This window comes from Cupressus sempervirens, chromosome 5 (genome assembly GCF_028749045.1).
Source record: "Cupressus sempervirens isolate cs-2001-9-10 chromosome 5, ASM2874904v1, whole genome shotgun sequence".
Classification (NCBI taxonomy): domain Eukaryota; kingdom Viridiplantae; phylum Streptophyta; class Pinopsida; order Cupressales; family Cupressaceae; genus Cupressus; species Cupressus sempervirens.
In genome coordinates this window covers 545,493,919-545,507,145 of record NC_143122.1, presented here as the reverse complement: position 1 = coordinate 545,507,145, position 13,227 = coordinate 545,493,919, and the positions used below count along the sequence as shown (strand labels likewise).

General features: G+C 39.4%; 1 pseudogene; it reads left to right on the top strand.

Annotated features, from left to right (window-relative positions):
• Positions 1-7,991, top strand: part of LOC149557098 (kinesin-like protein KIN-13B) — a 34,871-nt pseudogene extending 26,880 nt beyond the window's left edge.
• The last annotated feature ends 5,236 nt before the right edge of the window (positions 7,992-13,227 follow it).

The following is a 13,227-nucleotide window of genomic DNA, read 5'->3' as shown; positions in this document are numbered from 1 at the left end:
GGAAGACTTCAATTATTTTATGTGCTATTCAACTATAGAAATAATGTTGTGAATTTCAAAGTTATCTACACTAGTACATTTTAGTGGGATTAGAGTAAGTACATTGAGAAAACTCAAGGGCCTATTATCCTCTAAACCTATGTATGGTTTTGACATAAATTATAGAGGTAAGTAGTAATCCTAGTATTATCTCTTGGACTGATTTAAATTTAAAAGTAAATACAATATGAACTTAGAAGTAAATAAGTTTTAGTAAGACAACCATAAAGATGAGCTAAGTCATTACTCTATTCTAACAAGCTTCTTAAATATCAATGACAAAACTTCAAATGGAAAGTTATCGGTGATACAAGAGATCATATGCTGGAAAATCTTGAATTTGATTGTTATCATCTAAAGAGAGATCACATCTACTTGTCTCCATGAAGTTTTGAAAACCTCTTGCAATAAAAGGTATCCAAATCCAAAAACATCATGTATTGATCATCTAAATTTTAAATGCATGTCAATTATACAAGAAAAGAGAAAAAAAAATGTACATTAAATTTCATGTATGAAGCATGGAAAGAAATCTATCAAACATCATAATGGGCCTGTGGACAATAATTCATGATGTAAATTTCCAAATGCTTTTATATGTACTTGCAAGGATATTTAGAAAGTTTATCCCAACCAGCGTCTTTGGTTTAACTAGAAATGAACAAACTCTATTTTAGTGGCATATAAGAAACAATTTGTAAATACATTAGATTTAGTCTTGTTAGTTTGAATTGACTGCACTATCAAATACACATAAGATTGCATCATGTTTATATAGAAAAAATGAAAAGTTAATTCACATCAATTGGGACTTCATGTGCCCAAGCCAAAATATCATAACATTGACGAGATGAAATCAAACCTTACTATACCTCAAAAATTCCATCTATTACACAAAAACATTTTTTTAAACACTCCAAATAATTTTATTGCCATAATTAAATGGCCTAAGATTTCACACAAGACATTAATTAAGCTAGTATTGGACAAATACATACTTTGAATTTTAAGTAACATTATTATGTTGTGATACACAACAATGTGTGCACAAAGAATCATGACAAGCCTAATGACACACAAGATGACATCACCTATACATTAAGCATGGTGGCACAAAGTCTGTAAAATTGCTCTAATCATGTGATAAGTCATTGTTATATTTGTTATACAAAAAACAACATTTTCTAAATAACTTAAAAATGGACTTCATATGCTACACAAATGTATATAATAACTAAACTAATTATTTTCTTTATTGACCTTACACTTCTCTTCATTATACCCAATAAAAAAAAAGTACTATTACTAACATATATTTATATTAAAAAGATCTCTAACGCAACTTATTGGTAGCTATTCATTCTTTTTAGCAAAAAGAGGGGTAAAAATTTATTAAGACAAAAAGGAATACAACAAGAAGAGCTCAACAAGGAGCTCGATCCTTAGCAACAAGATCATCAAATTCTTGGACCATCTCAAAGGACAGTTGCCTCCTATCCCTAATATTCCAACCCGGATCATGACTAGATGCCCATTTGGCTAAACAATCAACAGTTCTATTCCATTCACGAGGAATATACGTGAACCTAATGAACTGAAAAGAGGAAGAGAAGAAAAGAATCTGCTTAACAACAGTGGCCAGCTGCCAACTAACATCCTCAAGCTCTTGCGAAGAAAGCATGTTCACCACCACTTGGGAATCAGACTCACAGATAATCTTACTCCATCCCGACAAGCAACACTATTCCACAGCATATAAAATAGCCTGAGCTTCCATGAGATTGTTAGTATAATCACCCTTATGAATTGAGAAGAAAAATTTAACATCCCCAGAACTACAACGAGCCACTCCGCCAATAACAGCCGGACCAGGATTCCCATGGGAAGAACCATCAGTGTTAATTTTCAGAACTCCACAGGGAGGAGGAGTCCAGTGCCCATCCCGGTTAACCCGACCCTTCCTCTGATGGTGAAGCTGCTTGGACATAGAAGGAAACCTATGAGCTACAGCCCCATCCTGTAGATGAAAATTGAGGCGATTACAGATAGCAAGATCAACTGGATCCGTACCCCCATCAAGCTCACACTTCACAAGAATAGTTTCCTGAAGAGAATGTGATATTTTCCACCAAAGATGCAAAAAACCAAGCCGAACATCTTGGAATATGCGATGATTCCTCTCCAACCAGATATGCCAAAGAATGAAAGATGGGCCAGCAATCCAAGCAGCATGGAGAAAAGAAGACTTGGAGGGAGCAGTATCCAAGCGAGCCCAGGCAAAGAGGAAGCATGCCGACAAGAGCAACCCCAAGTGCTCCACCAAAGGTGCCATATCTGAGTAGAATAGGAGCAATGGAAGAACAGATGGGAGACAGACTCCTCTCCATTACCACACAAAACACAATAAGAGGGGCCCTGAAATCCACGTTTACAAAGATTATCCCAGGTAAGACAACGGTTGTGAGCCACTAGCCACATGAAAAAATTGCACTTGGACCAAGAAACTTTATTCCAAACTTGCTTCCACCAAGGGACCTCAACATCCCCAAATAATTGTCTAGTTATCTCCTGATACCCAGCAGAGACATGATATTTACCAGACAAGGTACCGCCCCAAGCCAAAACATCTGGACCAAGCAAAGAAGAACACTCTCTAGATGCCAGAATTTGAGAAAGCTCCTGACAATCCATGTCTGTACCTCCAGGAGGCCAATCAGAAGAATGCTTCCATCTGTAACCAACAACAGGTCCCAATTGATAAGGAGTCTTGTAATGAGCCACTTTATCCCATCCAGCGGCAAGAAAAGAGTCACAAAGAGGCTGAAGATGAGGATATATGGATAAAATGGAAGGGAATCCATCCCAAGCATTAGACCAAAACAAAGCCTGAGAACCTCCTTTACATATCCAAAACAGACCTCTCTTTACCAACATCGCACCTGTCTTCAAAGTATGCCAAACCATTGAGCCACGACCTTCAAGAGGAAGTGTAGAAACAGAGCAAAGATCAACACCATGAAAATATTTATGAGTGATAATACGATCCCAAAGTTGATGTTGTCCAGAGCACCATCGCCAATAAAGTTTAGCAGCCAAAGCTTGACTACTCAATAGAGCAGATCGAAGACCAAGACCACCCTCCTTTTTAGGCCTACAAATAGTTGCCCAATTAGCCAAGCTCCATTTAGTACTACGCAAATTACCACTCCAAAGGAATTGTCGAGAAAGAGCATCAAACTCCTTGAGAAAGTAAATAGGCGCAGCGTGAATCATGCTTCGATAAGTAGGAAGAGCTTGGATAACAGCTTGAAGAAGAGTAACCCGGGCAGCAGTAGAAAGCCATCTATGAGTCCAATGATTTACCTTATCCCGAAGCTTGGTAATCAAATTTTTCCAAAAGAGATGTGGCTGCCTGGAAACAGCAATAGGAATGCCAAGATAAGTCAAAGAAAGTGATCCTATCTGAAACCGTAGGATACCAACAATCCTGTGCTGAATAGAATCAGGAGTGTTAAAAAAGTAAATGGAAGATTTGTGCTCATTAACTTTCTGGCCTAAAGCTGCCAAATAAACATCCAAAGCATGTCGAAAGGCTTCAACTTCCTTGATCCTAGCAAGACCAGCAAGAGCAGAATCATCAACAAATTGAAGATGGGAAAGAGAAGGTAAGCCATTACCCCACCGCCAGCCTTGAATAGAATTCTGGGACGCCTGATGCTTAATGAATCTGCCCAAGCCTTCAGCCATGATGATGAATAGATATGGGGAGAGAGGGTCACCCTGGCGGAGGCCTCTAGAAGCACCAAATAGTTGAGAAGATTGACCATTAATAAGAACAGAAAAAGAGGCAGAAGTAACACAACTCATAATCCAACTCACCCAGTCAGAGCTAAATCCAAAAGAAAGAAGAATACTCCTTAGGAAGCTCCATTTAACTCTATTGTAGGCCTTAGCCATATCCAACTTAACAAACATGGCTCTCTCCCTTGAAGTAGCCATAGAGTGAATAGCCTCAGTAGCAATAACCACCCCATCCAAAATTTGTTTGCCAGCAACAAAACCACCTTGTTCTTCTGAGATAATAATGGGAAGCCACCTTTTCAGTCTCTCAACAATCAACTTAGTAATAACTTTGTAAACCACATTACATAAGGCAATTGGTCTAAAAAACTCCAATTGATTAGCACCCTCTCTCTTAGGAATAAGAGTCAAGAATGTAGAGTTCAAAGCTCGAAGCATCTGCTTGCTAGCATAGGATTCTTTAACCACCTCCAATAAATCATGATTAATGATGTCCCAAAATTCCTGAAAGAATTCAACTGGAAAGCCATTAGGACCAGGAGCCTTCCCCTTAGGCATGCCAAAGACCACCTCCTCCAGCTCTTCCAAAGAAATAGGACGCATGAGATAATCATTCATTTCCTGAGTGATAAGGGAAGGAATACAGGACAAAATAAGATTTTCTTCATTATCAGCAGGAGGAGAGTCCTCAGAGAAGAGGGTAGAGAAGTACCAAATAGCCTCCTAGAACAAAGCTGGCAAGGAATTCAGTTGGATACCTTGAAAATTAACCAAAGAAGAGATAGTACCATTTATATCTTTCTGTAATTAAAAAAGGGCAAACCATTCTCTTTGTGAATCTATAAAAGACAGAAGAAATGCTCAAACAAAAACATGTCGAGTAATGGCATTTAATTAAGTTATAAATAGGACGCATGAGATAATCATTCATTTCCTGAGTGATAAGGGAAGGAATACAGGACAAAATAAGATTTTCTTCATTATCAGCAGGAGGAGAGTCCTCAGAGAAGAGGGTAGAGAAGTACCAAATAGCCTCCTAGAACAAAGCTGGCAAGGAATTCAGTTGGATACCTTGAAAATTAACCAAAGAAGAGATAGTACCATTTATATCTTTCTGTAATTAAAAAAGGGCAAACCATTCTCTTTGTGAATCTATAAAAGACAGAAGAAATGCTCAAACAAAAACATGTCGAGTAATGGCATTTAATTAAGATTTTCTTCATTATCAGCAGGAGGAGAGTCCTCAGAGAAGAGGGTAGAGAAGTACCAAATAGCCTCCTAGAACAAAGCTGGCAAGGAATTCAGTTGGATACCTTGAAAATTAACCAAAGAAGAGATAGTACCATTTATATCTTTCTGTAATTAAAAAAGGGCAAACCATTCTCTTTGTGAATATATAAAAGACAGAAGAAATGCTCAAACAAAAACATGTCGAGTAATGGCATTTAATTAAGTTATAAATGGATTCATACAATAGTATGGACTTTCAACATTGACATAATGCAGAATAAGAAAAAATATTTTTGACTGTACACAGGTAGAAAAAAACATGTTATTGCAGAGACTCTTTTTGATTGTGCATGTAGAAAAAACATCTTGACAGAAGGTACTAAGCCATTTGACTTAGCTTCTTAATCAAAACCCCTTATCAGCACGAGACTTGCATACAGTTCAATCACACAAGAAAACTTCCCTGGACATACTAACAAGAGCGATATTTTGAATAAAGAAGAAGACACCATTGAGCTAGATTTTGTTGCTCCTACAGTTAATGATACCAAGCTTAAGGTGGACTTGATAGTATATGTTAGCAGCGCGATTTTTTTCTGATGCAGTCTTAGACGAACAAATTTCAAATGATGAAATGTATTGAGTAACTATAAAGCACATCTCTTGCTATCTTTCAGACATCTCTTTCTATCTTTCATTCTGATGATGGATCACAGAATGTGATCTGAATCACTAATGCAAAAAAATACATACACAATCGAATTTAAAAAATTAAGTAATATCTATAATAAATTGTGGAAATCTAATATCACTGTAGAGAAAATTGTTCCAGCAATCTTTAATCTTTAATAGTACTAAATAAACTTTCTTTTTCATATCAACACATAGGCGGTGGAAAGACTTATACAATGCAGCCCTTGGTGCTCAAGGTTCCTGAGGACATTTTGAGATTGATGTATCAAGTTTATGCAAACTAAGGCTTTCAATTGTATGTTAGCTTCTTCGAGATTTATGGTGACAATCTTTATGGTCAACTAAGTGAAAGAAGGAAGCTTTGAGCATTAGAGAGGATGGAAACAAAAGTCTGTGTTGTTCGTCTGCAAGAACTCAGAGTGGATGATGAAGAGATTCTCAAGGAATTCATTATAAAAGGGAATGTTGCAAGGAGCACTGGATCAGTAGGAGAAAATGATGAATCCTACTTTCTCATGCAAACCTTTAACTTATTTTTACAAGATCAGCTGATAACGGTGAATCAAATCCTGCTCACTTAGTTGGCAAGCAAGGTGCTAATACCACTGACAATGATAGTCAAATTAGAATGTAAAGGGCAGAGATCAATAAGAGCTTGTTGGCACTGAAGGAATGAGTACGTGCTCTAGATAATGATCAAGTTCACATTCCTTTTAGAGGAAGCAAGCTAATAAAATTCTTAGAGGATTCATTTGTTGGTAACTCACAGGATGTCATTATATCTGCATTTCCAAACTCGGGCTCTTGGGAGCATACAGCCAACACCCTTAGATATATTGATAGGGTTAAGAGACTTTCAAAAACTAGCAATTCAAAAAGGGACAAAATATTTATGAGAGAGTCATGTACTGCTCCTTTTACTCATTCATTATCAATGATATAGTCATCTAATGCTCATCTATTATCAATGAGAGAATCATCCACTGCCACTCTCATTTATCCACAATCAATGTCAGTAAGAGAATCACCTGCTGCCCCTATCACTCAATCATTGTCAATGTTAATGAGGAAATCATCTAGTGTCCCTATCTCTCATTCATTGTTAATGTCAATGAGGCAATCATCTACTGCCCTTCTTTCCCAGCTATTCGTAAAGTCAATGAGACACTCATCTACTGCTCCTCTGACCCAACCACCGCTAATGTCAACGAGATAGTCATCCACTGATCAATATCACCATTGCATTCTTGTAAAGCTCTTGAAAATAAAAATACATTGGACCTTCCAAGTGATCAAAATAAATTTTCCCAGAACAAGCAGTCAGATGGAGAGAGCTATCGGTAGATTGTAATGGATCATGGTCCTCCAATTGGAAGGTAGAGAAATCAGATGGATTCTCGTTATGTAGATACTAGAAACACCTTTAGTAATGCTCTTTGTAATGGTTTTGAATCTTGAACACTATACAAGAATCACGAAGAAAAGACAAAACGATTTCATTACAAAGTGCATGTTTGACATGGTTGAAATGCACAATAATAGTATTCAACAGTCTTATAGCCATAACCCACTCATGACCAACAAGTGCACAGTTATTGATGGAAAGAGATTCAAATTTGGAACAATGTTGTCCAATTTCTTTCTAATTAATGTTTCATAAGCACAACCCTTGTTGAAGATTTTAGAATAGATGTCGATTGTTCCCTTTGTTTTGCATTCACGGGAAAAAGATGAATCCATGGTTAACAAGACACATTCACTGTTTCAAGAGTTTATTCTTTGATAATTCTTTTCTTTTCTTGAAAGATTATATGAACCACCGACTGTGCAACTACAAAGGCAGCCTATGCAGCTATCAATTCATTGAATTGACTACATTTTACAAGCAATAAATAATTTTTTTTTCAAAGTCAAATTGTTACTTGCTGCCAATACTGTAGAATCCCGCCTTATACCTGCTGATTCCTTGCCATGATGGGGACCCCCAGATAGTAGGCCAAATACATGGATATGGAACTACTTCTAGTGGGTATGGAACTGGATGATCTACGACTATACTTGACCTTATGACTGTAGGTTCTACCCTTGCTTCTGTTGCGTGTGCCTTTTCTTCTAGTGCTTATGGGTCAACTGTTGGTGTTGCTAACAATGCTTCTCCTGTGATTAGTGCTATTTATGGTGCTTATGCATCAGTACGAGATGTTAGCTATGCCACCTACTATCTATAGGAGATGACAATCAAAAGCGGTGTCCTCCACATAAAGTGAAGACACAAGGCAGAGTAACTTTCATAGATAAAATTTCTTGACAAAACTTTGTTTAACAAGATTTGGCTATGCATATGCATTGGAAAAATTTCATGGTTTTTAAAAATCTAGATATGTTTTTCCTCTTGGCTCAAAGACATAGATGTGAAACATTTCAAACTTATACAAGAATTCTCCTTTAGTTAGGGCAATCTCATCTCAGCTGCAACACATAAAGCATCGATATAATTGTATGGAGAATCTCTCTCTTACGCCTTTCAAGTATTCTTTTGATTCAAAATATTCAATATTGCTTATGGGGTAAGCTAGAAATCCATATAATGTGCCCCTATAATTGGCATGTATTCCACAAGGGGTGCAATCTTCAATAAATTTGATCCACAAAAGGTGCATTTTCTTGATCTTCTTCTTTATTTGTCTTGACAAAAAGCTTGATTTGTCCTTAGTATAGACTCTATGCAGAGCTCATTTCTAGATTATGTACTCTTCTACAATCAAACTTTGATACTATTTTTTAATACAGTTGGTAGATTGTATGCTAGTGAACAGGGTGGAGGGATTAGAAGGGAAGGAAGTTGCACTACTAATAAATAGTTATCCAACATTAGTAGTCGATTATTTGTTTATCCCTAATTTCATGTTCTTGATTATGCCTAGGTCTTGCATGACCCACAACTACCAAGATCAAACTCATGGAGTTCCATCAAGGCCTCGATGAGGAAATTTTAGGACTCGTACTTTAAAAGAAAATCACATCAATAATTATAAAATCATAGAAAAAAGAGAAAAAATCCAAATTTGTTCAACATCTTAATAGGCTAAAAGGTTACAGAACAATATTCACAAGAAATTTTGGAACAATTACGTTACCAACAAGGAATGCAAGCATCAAAGTTTCTACCTAGTGTACTAGTTTTTGGGGAAGATGTGGTGAAATTAGAATGTGGTTATAATGTCACCAACCTAAAAAAAAAAACATATGATGATCAACATTTAAAATGCTTATGAGTGTCAAAACCTGTGAAGAACCTCCTTATAGCAATATCGTGAGAATGCTCGAAATAACAGAATACAAAGTGATAGCAGAACTCAGAATGAATCTACTGATCGCAGGCCACTTCGAGGGGGTAACCTCCTTTGAGCAAGCTCAATACAATAAATTCGTCCGTGCCCATCAAGGGCCTCAACCTATTCTTATATACTGAGTACGATCTAGAAAAGTAATACTACCTATGCATGTGGGATAATAAAATATACTCACGGGACGACTTACAAAGCATATGCGTCCAACAACACTACTCTAACAAAATAAACAGAAGGAACACACAGGTTCCTAACATCCCCTCTCCCTTAGAAAAAAGCTTTGTCCTCAAAGCTTAAGGTGTGGAAATTGTTGTTGAATCTAAAGAAGGGGTTCCCAGGTAGCATCCTCTGGTTGCATGCCATGCCACTGAATCAAGACCTCAGAGATGGAGCGAGAGCGAAGCTGGCGAGTGCGCTGGTCAATGATTGCCACCGGCTCCAAGATAATGGATCCTTCCATATCCATTTCAGGGAGAGTAGTTTGTGCTCTGACAGTGGTACCCAGAACTTTCTTTAGACAAGAAACATGAAAGACTGGATGAATGCGGGAAGAAGGAGGAAGTTCCAGTTTATAAGCAACTGAACCAATCTTCTGCAGAACCTTATAAGGCCCATAAAATTTTGGGGCCAGCTTATGACGCCCTTTCAGCTTTAGGGAGGATTGTTTGTATGGCTGTAGACGAAGAAAAACCATATCCCCAACTTGAAATGAGCGCTCAGAACGGTGTTGATCTGCTTGCTGTTTCATCCGATTACGGGCCATGTGAAGATTATCCTATAAGGTACGAAGAATCTGATCCCTGCTGCGGAGAACTATGTCAACGGCCTGGACTGGTGAGCTGTTGGGAGTGTAGGGAAGGAGCACTGGAGGTGCCTGACCATAGACTGCTTCATATGGAGTCATTTTAGAGGCAGTGTGGTAAGAGGTATTGTACCACCATTCAGCTAAAGGGAGCCACTTGGCCCACTGATGTTGCTGCTCGGAAGTGAAGCAACGAAGATAAGTTTCCAAGCATTTATTGACAATTTCAGTTTGACCATCAGTTTGTGGGTGATAGCCCGAACTCATCTTCAGTTTGGTGCCAGTTTTCTGAAACAGTTCAGTCCAAAAATGACTGGTAAAAGTTGCATCACGATCAGAGACAATGGAAGAAGGGAGTCCATGAAGACGAAATATCTGGTCCATGAAGATTTGTGCAACAGAGGAGGCAGTATAGGGGTGGCTGAGGGCACAAAAATGACTATATTTCGAGAGACGATCAACCACAACCAAGATCACTGTCTTGCCACCGGATTTAGGAAGCCCTTCAATGAAATCCATAGAAATATCAATCCAAATCCGTGTAGGGATGGGCAATGGTTCGAGCAAGCCAGGAAGGAGGGTCGTTTCACCCTTGTGGCGTTGGCAAGTATCACATTCAGCCACCATCTGTTGAATCGTCTGTTTCATCCCTTTCCAAAAGAAGTTTCTCCTTGCTCGCTCATAAGTTTTGAGGAAGCCTGAGTGCCCTGCTGAAGGAGAAGCATGGAGTTCATAAAAAATAGCCTAATGTAGAGCTGGGTTCTGAGGAAGCACTAGCCAACCCTTGTATCGAAGAGAAGCACCATCCCAAGAGTAATGTGGTATAGCAGAAGGATTATTGGCTAGCTGGTGAATGATTTGAGATAAAGAAGAGTCACTGTCATAGCCCTGCTGAACAGACGCTAACCAATTGGGAATGGGCATAGAAATAGCGAAAAGGGAAGCTTGATTATCAAATGTGCGAGAAAGAGCATCTGCCACAATATTCTCCTTACCCTTCTTGTAGGTGATCTCATAATCATACCCCATGAGTTTGCTGACCCATTTCTGTTGTGTAGGAGAGGATACCCGTTGTTCCAGGAAGTATTTCAGACTTTGGTGATCGGTTCTGATGCAAAAATGACTCCCTAAGAGGTATGGCCGCCACTTCTGTACAGCATGCAAAATAGCCATCATTTCTTTTTCATAAGTAGAGAGGGCTAGATTCTTACCAGAGAGGGCTTTGCTAGTGAACGCAATAGGATGGTCATCTTGCAGGAGAACAGCACCCAATCCATTGCCGCAAGCATCACTCTCAATAGTGAAGGGTTTGGAAAAATCTGGCATCGCGAGAACAGGTGTACTGCACATAGCCTGTTTCAGTTGTTCAAATGCAGTCTCAGCAACAGGGGTCCAGGAGAAGGCATCCTTTTTTAACAGAGCTGTCAATGGTGCTGCAATTTTCCCGTAATCTTTGACAAACTTGCGGTAGTAGCCAGTCAACCCCAAAAAACCCCGAAGGCTCTTGAGAGTTTTAGGATGCGGCCAAGTTTTCATGGCATCTATTTTTGTAGGATCCACCCGCACTCCATGGTGTGCAACAATATGCCCGAGATACTCCACTTCCTCCTGGCCAAACACACATTTAGATAGTTTTGCACAGAGTTGATGATCAGAGAGAAGTTGCAAGACAAGCTCCAGATGATGGAGATGCTCAGCCCAAGTTTTGCTATATATGAGGATATCATCAAAGAAGACCAGAATGAATTTCCAGAGGTATGGTCGAAATATGTTATTCATCACTGCCTGAAATGTTGAAGGAGCATTCGTGAGGCCAAAGGGCATGACTAAAAATTCATAGTGACCATCATGTGTGCGGAAGGCAGTTTTAGGTATATCCTCCTCATTAACCCGAATTTGATGATACCCAGAACGAAGATCTAACTTGGAGAAAAAATGAGCCCCATGAAGTTCATCAAGAAGTTCATCAACAACTGGAATGGGAAACTTGTCCTTTATAGTGAGATGATTAAGTGCTCGGAAATCAATGCAGAGTCGCCATGACCCATCTTTTTTGCGAACAAGCAGAACTGGAGAAGAAAAGGAACTGGTACTAGGGCGAATAATACCTTGCTTCAGTAAGTCACGGACAAGTATCTCGATTTCGGTCTTCTGATGAAATGGGTAGCGGTAGGGCCTGATGTTGGGCGGAACACTGCCAGGAAGGAGCTGAATACGGTGGTCCTCTAGACGAGAAGGAGGTAATCCCACAGGTTCAGCAAATACACCAGAATACTTATCCAAAATGTGTTGGAGATCGGCAGGAGTGCTAGAGACTGCTGATGGCTGCATCTGAATGGAATGGAGCTGAGCGATGACACCATGTGAATTCTTCTTAAGAAGTTTTTCCATACGGTGTGAACTGATGATGCTGAGAGACCCGGGTTGTAAGCCTTTCAAAGTGTGTTGGTGCCCCTCGGCTGAAAACTGCATCCAAAGTTCAGCAAAATCCCAGAGAATGGGGCCAAGAGTGCGTAACCATTGTGCACCCAAAACCACATCACAGCCACCTAAGGGTAAGGCAAACATGTCAGAGCGCATGTTATAAGCTCCAATAGAGAGACGCACATTGCGACATTTCCCTTTACAAGGTAAAGTGCCCCCATTGGCAATCATGACTTCAAAGCTAGAGCAGGGATGGATAAAGCAATCAGCCTGTTTGGCTATTCGTGGGTCAATGAAGTTATGAGTGCTACCAGAATCAATGAGTATAGTAAGAGGGATCTTCTTGAAGAAACCCTGGACCCGCATGGTTTGTGGAGTAGTGACTCCTGCCAAAGCATGGACAGATATCTCTGGTGGAGCTTCTGGTGAAGGAGGTTCAGGCTGGTGAGGCTCAACCTCATCATCCACTGTTTCCTGAGCATCTACATATTCTTCCAGTTCCGGTGGAGAATCCACATCCAAGAGATAGAGCTTTTGCTGAACACATCTATGGCCCCGAGACCATTTCTCATCACAATTATAACAAAGCCCTTTGTCTCGCCTGACTCGCATCTCTGTTTCAGACAAGTGCTTGATCGGAGTAGTTCTGGGAGCTGGTATGACTGGAGGGTTGTGAGAACCTGTATTTCTGAATGGAACAAAATTAGATCTGGAGCGTTGTAGAGCACTAATCTTGTCTTCCGCTAACTTAGCCAACCCAAGGGCTTCCATCATTGTAGTAGGTCGAAACATTTTGACTTCTAAGCGAAGTGCATCCTTCAGACCACTGACAAAACAACTACGGAAGAATTCATCAGACAAGCCCTCTGTGTAATTAGCTAATTTTTC